The 11602-nt window shown below is 36.6% G+C and overlaps 1 long non-coding RNA gene across 1 annotated transcript; it reads left to right on the top strand.

The window, feature by feature from the left end:
- Positions 1-6541: 6541 nt before the first annotated feature.
- Positions 6542-9929, top strand: LOC121067190. The gene is made up of 3 exons (XR_005818148.1): positions 6542-6806; positions 7917-7984; positions 9595-9929. It is a non-coding gene; the product is annotated as an uncharacterized LOC121067190 (long non-coding RNA).
- Positions 9930-11602: the final 1673 nt, after the last annotated feature.

Here is an 11602-nt window from a genome sequence, read left to right as displayed (position 1 = left end):
TCAACATATATATATATATATATATATGTACATGTGTATATATATATATACACCAGAATATTTATATATATATATATATCAATATACTATATATATATCCATATACCATAAAAAAAATCACAATTTTAGAATTTTATGTTAGAAAATGCTATGCTTCAGTTATTTAAATGAATGAAAGATTTCAGCTTTCTATGACTTCCTTAATGTTTCCCACAGCCATTCCTATTTACCGTAGCTTCCTGCACTGAAGCCATTCCTTGTTCTTTGAACTCCTGTTTATAAATACACTTACTTTCAATAGCTGTTCAGCCACTCTGTTCAGACCACTGACTAATCCTTTTGCCTATTATAGACCCCTGCAATTGTGTTCAATGACTTTTTCTTCCAGGCCTTTCTATTTTCTCTCCCTAGTTCCTGTGTCTTGTTCCATGCTTCTTTGCACTTCTTAACCAAAACAATTTCCCTGTTACCATGCATTCGTTATTTTTTAATTGAAACCTGTTGTCATCATTTTTTCCGATGAATTGTCACTGACTTTTGAGAAAAATGAAAAGGACATAGTAAAGCATTATAAAACGTTTTGTAAAAAGCTAGAACACTGTGTACATGGGAAGGCTCTCTGGTGTAAAGATTACATATAAATATAATAAAATCATTATACACCAACTTTCTGATCTTTGATGTCAATATGCCTATTACTTTAATGAACATGAAGTTAGGTTCCTTATTTTCCTGTATAAAGGCTCCATGATTATTAGTTGACTGTGTAACTTCAGACAACTTCATATTTTACCTGTACAATACAAGATGTTTAAAATTTCTCATGGTCACGAACTCATCAAGATTACATTCTGTAAATAGTAGTCTCTGCCCCTCTTCAACATTAAAAGAATCAATGGCTATCATTAAAACAAATCAATAGTCAAAATTTCAAATTGATCAAAAAGTCATGACTTTCTTTTCTCCAGCACTGCTTCAATGTGATACAAAGTAAATTATTTAAAATATGTGTGAATATGTGTGAGCCCCTGATAATATACTTTTTTTTTTTTTTTTTTCCTCTGTAAGCAGCAGGGTTGCAGCAGATCAAAGGTGCTTGCCTTTGTACCATCAACTAGGCAATGAATTAGAAAAATGTGTTGTAGTTACAGGGGTGACTGTATATTTAAGATCTGTCTCATGCTAAATACTGATTTGAATCTTTCTTCGCTATGCCCATGAGAGAGCCATAGCTGTATTTAACCATCAGAGTATCTAATGCTATTTGATACTATTAGAGTTCAGAGAATGAAATAGACCTTTCTGTGCTGCTATGCAGAAAAATATGAAAAACAAATGAACAAACAAACAAACCCCAACTCCTCCTCTTTGGCACAAGCAAATAAGTTGAAGAAGTGATCCTTTTGCATTGGCTGTTTGGATGGAAAGATGGCTTGCAAAATGTAACACTACAGCATCTCAATGTTACAAAGATTTATTTTTGTAGTAGCAATAGATTGAACATACTCAGAGTCTGTCTCTGAGAGTCCAGTTTCAGATTTCCCCAAGCAACGTTCATAATTTGATGTGTTTATATGCAGAAACAAAGGCTTTAGAAGTCCCCTTATTAAAGAACTGCTCTTTGCAGATGGCAGTGCACTTGTAGCTCACTCAGAGCAAGACCCAGAGATAATGACATATTGTTTTGCAGCTGTTTCTGTTAACTTTGGCTGAGCAATCAGTATTTCAAAGGCTGGTATTATGTGCCAACAGACACCAAAACCCTGAAGTCTGTTGACTCAAAGGGGAAGAAAAATGGCACTGGCACTAAACTGAAGAAACCAGACTGAACTACAGCTCTGGTGTTTGAGATAGCTTCCTGTGAGCTTAAGCTATCCTGGTGGCCCTTTGACGCTAGCTCAATAACAAATTGGTTTTATCATTTATAATTTCAACAAATAAATTCTACTACAAGCTAGATAGGCTAGTTTACTTCAGTAACCAAGTGATCTGAGCACTCTGCAGTGAAACACTTCTGCTTTTTGAGTGGAAGTGAACAGAAAGTACCGGGAGATGGTTAAGTAATTTTTATTTTATTTTATTTTATTTTATTTTATTTTATTTTATTTTATTTTATATTTTATTTTATATTTTATTTTATTTTATTTTATTTTATTATTTTTTTTATTTTATTTTAATTAAAGTCTAGTAGTCAGAAAAGCCACTTTTATTTCCTAAGAAATGACACTTGGGTGGCAAGAAGTATGTAGTACTCTGGATGTATCTACTTCTAGTGAATGGGGTTATGAATTTTGAAAAATTAACAGTAATTTGTCAAGATCAAGATTAAGGTGCAGCTCATAAAATACTGATTTTTACTTACCTGGCTGATCCACAAACTCTTTAACATTTCTTTCTGATGATGACATCCCTGATTACTCTTAAACATCATAGGGCATATCATAATGTTATTTCTCTAAGCCCTTGTTTAGTCTCAATACAAGCAGAACAACCAAAGTTTTAAAATTTGATCCTGAGTCAAGAAAGTCTTGAACATGTATTTGCTCTCAGTAAATGGGACTTCAAGTGTAAAGGTAATTCCATACTTAAGAAGTTGAATAAGTATAACACATAATTCATTGTTTTCTTTAACGGGAGTTTGTATTTTCTATTGTGCTTTACATGATTTATAATCTTATAGAGTTTACTGTAGGTAAAATGTAAACACAAATATTTATGCTTTGTTTATTCTGATTTTACTTAATTTATTCTGTTTCCATGAAGATCATAATTAAGCTGAAGTTAAAGGTGAGAGTGCAGATAACAACTTGTAAAACAGCCCCTCCACCTCATAACACAACAATGATTACACAAGTTTGCACTGTGGAAATTAAAAAAAAAGATCAGAAATGGTTAGACTTAAACCTCCACGCATTTGAAACTAGGAAGTATGGGTGAATATAAGCCCAACTCTTCAAATAGGCAAATATTTCAGGTGGAGATTTGTACATAAATACAGAACAAGGTAGATGTGCTGGAATAAAATTGGGTATTTTATTTCATGGAAGGGTTTGGGTAGTATCTATTCTCTATTATAAGTACAAGCAATGTAGCCAGTGTAATGTGAAGAAATTAATGTTGCATCCAATAGTTAAATTAGCCCATTTCTTTTTGTAATATACATAATTCTTCTGTCAGAGTTGTTAGCAGCAACCAACTTTGGATTAGAAACACACATGAATGTTCACCCAGAGTTTTCAAGAGGACAGAGAACATTTTTTTTTTTTTCAAGGAAAATAAACAAAGAAATATTATAACAAGGGTATCTGGAAATAGAAGGTGATGATATCTCATAAAATTGCTTAACTTGCAGCTTTTGATATTCACATGGCTTAATTATGTATATGTTTGCCAAGTCAGGTCTATGTGACATAGAAGGCAGTGAGGTAGTGAGGGTCTGGTCTGATGCTGAGACCTCCCATTTCCTCAGCACTCTGTGAGGCAGGTTTTGCAGCTCGTAGCCTCGGAGATTTTATGAAACAGCTGAAGCAGCAGGGTGAGCAGTGTGGTATTGAGGATACGTGACTCTCTCTTCCATCTCCACCACATTTGGCAGGATTTTATTAACTCAGCCCAGAGACCACCATCTGGAACATCTGATGGGCAACTTTCCTGCCTGGTGCTGGCATGACCCACAGGTTGGCATCAGAGGTTTGTATATTCCCACAGTCCCAGGCACGTGTGTGAGTCCCAGACAGCAGGGCAGTTCCAGACAGCAGGGCAGTGCCCTGTGTTTGTCACCTGTGGCTGCACCCCCAGGCAGTGATTCAGCTTTGGTCCTTTTTCTGCTGTCAGTCTTGTTGACTTCAACAGTCAATGCCACATCCCCTGGCGAGGGCACATCTGTGTCCTTGTTTCCCTGTTTGTCAGGCTGTATTGAAAAATCCTCCAAAAGTCATATGGATTTTCTTGGCTAGAAATCAGCATCTGATAGCAGCTTGAATAGGTTCCTTACCACAAACTAGATACCTTTCCCCTCTTTTCGTGGATCAGCTCCACTTAAAAGGTTCCTGCAGTTGTGGTGAGTCCCAGAACAGTGTGTGTGGGGGAAATTCTGGGTCAAAAGCTTATGTGAATGGATCTCTGTCCATGCTTCCCTGTCTGTCATAGCACAGCTGTCCTCCCCCTCTGAAGCATGTTCATCTGGCTTTTGCACCAATGAAGTATCCAGACGAAAAAGAGAATCTCAGCTGGCTGTCCTTCCTGTGGTTCACCGAGAGATGGAAGCAGAGCACTCCCTCTCTGGTGCCAGGGCGCTGTGCTCTCTACCTGTGCCACTCACAGCACTTCAGGTGGGGAAAAAATTGGTGATGTGATTCGACACGGTTAATCACTCGGTATTCACAAACACACTCCTGTTGGGAGGATGTCTAGCCCTTCTACCGGTATTTGTATTTGCACGTAGAGAGCACCATTCTCTGGTTGATATTTGCTATTCCTTTTTGCATAAGCAGGAACTTTCTGAAGTAGAGCTTGTATCCAGTCACAGAGAGGCAACACTGAATGACTTAGGTAAGTAATCACTAGCAGATGTGTCAAAGAGTGGCTAAATTGTCCTTGTGAATGATGCCTCAAATATTCTGTAACGTGTCCTTTTACTGTATTCTTTTTAAAATGAATAACAAATGGAAATATGGACTTCATTCTTTGTCTGGTGTTCGTCTCATCTACAAATACTTTCAGATAATTTACTGTGTTTAAGTTCTTGTCAATAAAGTCTGAAAAAAAATTTTGTCCTTGTTTGCTTTGATCAAGAATAACTGCCAGGAAAACCAAAATGAGGCAAGCTTTTTTTCAAAGCAACACTACAAATTACTGTTTTGCTTCAATTTAAGTTTTCTGCAGAAAAATGGAAATTTGATGACAAATTCTGAGTTCTGGAACATTCTCACAAAAATCAAGAGTTTTTCTGTCAGATTTTTTCCTGCACAACCAATTTAAACTGGCTTGATCTAAACACTGGGAGTTGAGGATGTCTCTGACCTCTGCTTCCTTCTCACAGGACAACCTAACCATCTTGATCAGCAAGTGGCACATGCAGCTGATCAGAGGACAGTGCTACTCAACCTCTCCTATGAGAGACATGATCCAAATTTTTCTGAAAACACCCCAGTGACTACCAGCACAGTACTGCTACACTCAGCTCAAAATTTGCATAAATTCTGAATGTTCTTGTGTGGCTTGCATTTCCCCAATTCCATTTATTTCCTCAGTTTCAGGTGTGAGTGTTTGTAGGATGTGTTCTGTTTCCCTTCTCCCCACAGCCATTCTGTGAGGTAACCCCAGGCTGAGAAGAAGTGAGGTGCACCACACTCCTCTTTCCCAGCCTCACAACATCAAGCCCAGCCCAGAAACATCACTGAGGCTTTGAGAGATTTACAGCAGGTGAAAAAAAGGGCAATGAATGTAGGTCTGGTGATTTGCAAAACTCTGATTTAAAAATATACTGGTTTGTGCAAAGTGGCTTTTTTTTTATTATTATTATTTTTTTTATGGCTCCATTTGGACTTGTTTAGCTTTTTGTTTCTGTTATTACCTCTCACAGTCTTACTGACCTCTAACTTTATTGCTCCTTTTGAAAGATGAGAAACTGCGCTGTAACTAACAAGAGAAAGTGGTGGTACTTTATTTCAGCTATGTATCATTTTAAATGAAGCCAAATCCTGAAGCAGAGGTGTAACAGCAGCTGTATTCAAGCACTTCTGCCTTGACAACTGCGTCAGAGCTAAGCAGACAAGCGTGGTGGCTGGCTTCTGTGCTTTATTTTTTTATTTATTTTTTTTTTTTTAGGGCAATTTCATGTCCTAGATGTATAGTTTATTTAGAGGGGAAAAGAGGAAAATTTCTGCCTTATCTGCACAACTGAAAACATTTACATTTGAGTATGTCATGATTATGCCATCAATGCAAATTATAAGACCTGTGAGTTTGTCACTCAGCTAGGCACCATGATTTAATGGTCTGAGCACATGACTGGAAGCTAAGAGGCCGTGCGTAGTTACTATTCATATATGGTGATTATGTACCTGTCAAAACTCACTTCCCTAAGTAGACTCCTGGATTAGTCTTTATTTATTTAAAGACTTTTAGACTAGTCTATATTTATTTAAACATGATAAAGCAATTCTGAAATTATACCCAGACAGCCACCTAAGCTCATTATTTCCTTATTAGTCTCTCTCCCTAGAAGAATTTCCTGTATTTGTTATCTTCTTCTGTTGCTCTTGTTTTAAATTAACATGTCATTTCTTTCAAGCAAGACTCCATCTTTATTTTCTAAAGCACAACATATGTCTACAGAACTATAAAAAAGGAAAGAGCTCACCATTGTGTCATCTGTTTAATATTGCACTGATGGATGTAATCCATAAACATGACTACAATAATATTGTACAGAGAAATGTGACTTCACATTCTTTGCTGCTGTAGAGGAATCAGGAATCACTGTGCACACCTAAAATGAAATCAGCCAAGCCCCTCTGTCCCTTTTGAAACTTGCTACAAATAAATCTAGGGCATACTACTGTAAATCCTGAGAAATTCTATTTAACTCAACACAATCCAGAATGATAGTATAGTCAATTGTGATGTGAAGATCTCATATAATAAAATAGAATTGATAATCACTACGAAATCTGTGTCTGTATGATGTCATAATCAGCCCACCAATTTCTTCTCTTTCCCCTCCATGAAACACAACATCTGGTCAAGCCTTGTTTGTCTCAAAACTAAGAAAGACAACACTATAAACAAGCTGGAGACAACATGTAAGTAACCCCCCCCCCCCCTTTTTTTTTAAAAAGATAATTGACTTGTTATCTAAATCTGTCTGAAGCCTAATAGTTCAATAAATGGCATGTAGCTAATATTGCCCTGTAAAGTACTTTAGACAGAATAAAGAAAATGAAACAGAGTCTTTTGAGATGAATGATACCATTGTTTTTAAGAGCATTTTAATGCCTGCCATAATCCAGAAGGCAGCAGACCAGAACTTGAACAGCAAATTTATCCTGAAAAAAGAATGTTTAAAATTTCACCCTCTAACCAAAAAAGTCTCTTTCCTAGATATAATCAGAGCTATAGTGGAGGGAAGGCATCTGGAAATTTCAGCATGCTAAGGAACACTACAAAGAATTCCTAAGCATTTCTTTATGAATCAAATCAAAGCAAGTAAAATGAAATAACATCAAAGCATCTTGAACCATAGGGCCTCTTTTACGCTGACCAACTGTTATTTACAAGATCCATGCAATACTTATAACCCGTATGCCATCAGAGGCAGGTAGACAAGGTTGCCAACTTAAAAAAAATAATAAATAAATCACTCTTCAGAAATGACTTGTTATTTTGGCTCAACAACCTCAGACATCCAAAGCCCAAACATTCTTAGGGAAGAGGCAGGGAAGAAGCTCATGAGTTCTGGAAGGACCAGCCTTCTAGAAATATCTTAAGTTGGTCACTCTAACTCATGATTATTTAAAAATCATTGTCCCAGTTAGATCTCAATTGTAATGTTATAAATTCAAAAAACTCACACCAACCTTAACAGAACTGATTAAGCAGTCACACTATTACAATTTAGATCAGGACAGGATTTACAGGACATTTTAGATCCTGTAGGCAGAAATTTGAAAATATATCTTTTTACATATAAATCCCTCAGTAGAGGAGGGCATCATGAGAGAAAGGGAACTCTGGAGTACGTCTTTAAATAGACAAATAAATAAATAAATAAATAAAGACTTCCCTTTTTCTTCCCTGGATTTATAATATTGCCAATAGGAAGAAAATAGGATTATAAGCATTACCTGTTGCTGTGGTTTAACCCTGCATGCAGCTCAGTACCACACGGCTGCTTGCTCTTTCTCCCCGGGTAGGATGGAGGAGACAACTGGAAAGGTAAAAGTGTGAGAACTCATCGGTCGGGATACAGAAAATTTACCAGGTAAATCAAAAGCTGCATGCAGAAGCAAGGCAAAATAAGAAATCCATTTTCTGCTTCCCATCAGCAGGCAGGTGTTCAGCCACTTGCAGGAAAGCAGGGCTCATCACACGTAATGGTTCCTTGGGAAGACAAACACCATCACTCTGAATGTCCCCATCCTTCCTGACCCCAGCTTTTACTGTTGAGCATGATGACATATGATATGGAATATCCATTTGGTTTTTATGTGTCAGTTCTCCTGGCTTTGTCCTCTCCCAGTTCCTGGTGCACCCTCAGCCTTCTCACTGGCAGGTCAGCATGGGGAGCAGAAGAATCCTTGGCTCTATGTGAACACTGCTCTGCAGTAACTAAAACATCAGCATGTTACCACCATTATTTTCATCAAAAATACAAAATACAGCTTCATATGAGCCTCTATGAAGAAAATTAACTCTATCTCAGCCAAAATCTTGACATCTGTGTATCTTAAATAATTTCTGTTTTGTTTGTCACAGTGTTGCACACAAATCAGCTTCTAAGAGGCGTATATATCCACTGGATGTAGGAGAAAATACTACAAATGCATGTATGCAGAGTTACACAATGCATTTGGTGCTGTGGGGTTTTTGAGAAAATATTTTGATGAACAAAATGACTCAAACAAGTGGCCAGGCCATTCTGTTATAAATTAACATTTTCGGTAAAGATGTGCTTGAAGTTATACAGGCTCAGTCTGGAAATCCCTTGTCAAATTCAGTTCTGGCTCCCAACAGGGTAGATGAAAATGTAGTTCAGCTGTTTGGGACTGGGCAATCCCACTTATTTTTATGCTTTTGCTCCTGAGAGCACAGTGAGTTCTGCTCATGTTAGAAGTCGAGCTGCATTTCTGACCTCTTCTGCTTTTTGACAAGCCCTATCTCCTAAGCTATGACCAAGACTGACCTTGTCATTGACTGTCTTCTTCAACAGTATCTTTTAGAGGCTATTAGGCCACATGTTATTTTGGAACTCGGTACAACGAAATGTGTCTACCATTTCTGGTAATGCTGGCAGCTAGAATAGCATTTGTAAGTCACTGCAGCACCAGACACTCTGCTTGTGCACGCAGAAAATGGCAGGGAAGTTTTTAATCACCAAAGCTCTTTAGCACTGGCCCATCTATCAATTTGTTGTGAGTCAAAGGTAAGTCCAAATGTAAGGTAATGTCAGAAAATCCTGGTAGTGAATCAGCAGTTATTGTATGTGATTTCTTTATAACGTTTGTATGGAAAGTGAAATTGTAATTTTACTATTAAGTCAATCTTTCTTTCCTTACCCACTAAAGACTGCCCTCATCTTTGCTATAGAGAGCTATTGTATCAGAATTGGAAATGCATTTTGTGTTCCAAAGTAAATAACAAGGGAAGGGTTGAAAACACCCAATTTAAGACAATAATGACATGACCAAGATACAATAGATGCAGTTGTAGGAGTGAGAGAATTTTGCTGATGAGAAAGAAAAATATCAGAGGAAAATACATAAATGGACTTAAACTTTATCAACCTGAACATTTTCTTAACAACATTTCCAAAAAAATACATTTTCTTGAACATTAGAAGTTGTTTCTCTCCTCCTCTCACTCTCTCCCCAGGGGCATTGAAATCAGGACAGCTGTATTAATGTACATCAGCAGATTTGGTCCTGAGGATGTGTAAGTGTAAAAATTGGGATGGATGGCTACAACAACTGCTGGAATTTGTATCAGTATTTGTTGTTCATGGCCTCAAAAATGAACTTATAATTCAGTGTTTCCCCATCCCATATATGATTATTGTTTGTCCATTATGAAAAAATAATATTACTGTAAATTCTAGTAAATAATTCAAATTATTCAAAGAAGTCCTTCACATTCAATTTTTCTCTTTGGTGTATAATAATGATACTTTTCACTGACAATCCCACATTGTTTTCCTTGCCTCATTTAGATCCAAGTGTTCATTCCTGAATGTTTACAGTGAATAAAAATTGGGTCTGGGGTTTGAAAATCTGTCTCAAAGAACAGTATGTCAACAAATTAGAAGCCTTTCCAGTTCAATTATAAAGCTCATTTATTCAATCTTTTCTTTCACAACAGGCAGGAAATAAGCATGTCTGCTTCTTCTTCTTCTTTCATTTTTATATATTTTTATTTTTTAAATATGCATTTACCTTTTCTGTTTATGTGAATATCACAACATCCCTCCCACACAGCACTCACATAACATTTCTTTGTAGGGGAGGAACAGAGGAAACTTCACATGACAGACATTACTCTTCTTTGTTTAAATCTTAATTTGGAAAGTGTTCTGATGCTGTGATGATTGGCACAGAATGAATAGGAAAGGACAACAGAGTAATTCTACTTCTTTTGCCACCCTCTTACTCCCACAGAAGTCCATAGGGTCTAAGTGAGGGCAAAATTTGTCCAGCACTTCCTGAAATGAACTTTGATCTTCCTCCAAATAGATCTGATTGGAGTAGAATTGTGACCTTAATTCTTCATAGGATGTGATGTAGTGCTGTTTCTATTTTATAAACATTAAAGGTAAGTGATTTACCCAAAAAAGCAGAGATAACACTCCTAAAATCAAGATCAAGAGGTACGTTCCTTCCACTAAACCACATTTACAGTTTACTTCAACCTCACTACTAATTTTCAGTAAATTTCAATTTGATTTGGAAATCCCAATTTCTTATATGTTGTATTTATTAAAAACAAAAGAACAAAAAGAGATGGTTTAAAAGTATTGTGTAAGGCAAAATATAGTCCTCCAGTCATGCCTACAATATATCTTTTGCTACACTCGATCCACAATAGCTGTAGGAGAAAAATAGTAGATTAAATACCTTTTCATTTAAGATTGTTTTTCCAGCCTCATCCTCCCTCCTTATACAGAGAGAAAGGCCAATTGCTCTTTAACATGGTAAAACCCTTAATAGCTTTGTGCAGAGTTATAGGGCCTCTGCCAAGTTTACAATTAAAAAAAAAAAAAAAAAAGAAAAACAACTAACCAACAAAAAATACTTTAAAAAAAAAAAACAAGGCACAGCATAGACTGCCTTGAGTAATATAATTCAAAAATGTTTTAAATCACCCATTTAGGTTCAGTGTTGATGTCAGGTTTGCCATTTCCATCTTGCTCTTCTTGGAAAATGAAACTGAATTCATGAGAGTCCCTTCAGTTTTGCTGATAGTTATGTTTCTAGGGTATTTGCTGCAAAGTATTTGACATTTAATAGCTTGTTCCTGCAAGATACCAAGTCCCTCCTCCAGGGCACTGAAATCTTTAAACTTTTGCAGCATTTTGAGGGAGTAAGGAGAGAACCTGGGAAATAAACATGGTTCACTGTCTTGGTTATTAAAGGTGACTTCTTTAAGCATTACATAGGGAAAACTGTATTTAATATAGTCCTTAATGTGTTTCTAGGGGTCGTTCATGTTAGTAAATCTACCAGGCTTTAACATTGTGAATTAGTGAAAAAGTGAGGTGGGAGAAACATATCCTCTCTATTAAAGCTTTGTCCCTAAAAGAGCCCCAGTACCTTCAGAAACCCAGCCAAAAAGCAGACTGAGAAAAATGAGTGAAAGCAGCAGGAATTTAAAAAGCAAATGCTACATC

This window comes from Cygnus olor, chromosome 3 (genome assembly GCF_009769625.2).
Source record: "Cygnus olor isolate bCygOlo1 chromosome 3, bCygOlo1.pri.v2, whole genome shotgun sequence".
Classification (NCBI taxonomy): domain Eukaryota; kingdom Metazoa; phylum Chordata; class Aves; order Anseriformes; family Anatidae; genus Cygnus; species Cygnus olor.
This window is presented reverse-complemented; position numbering and strand designations above follow the sequence as displayed.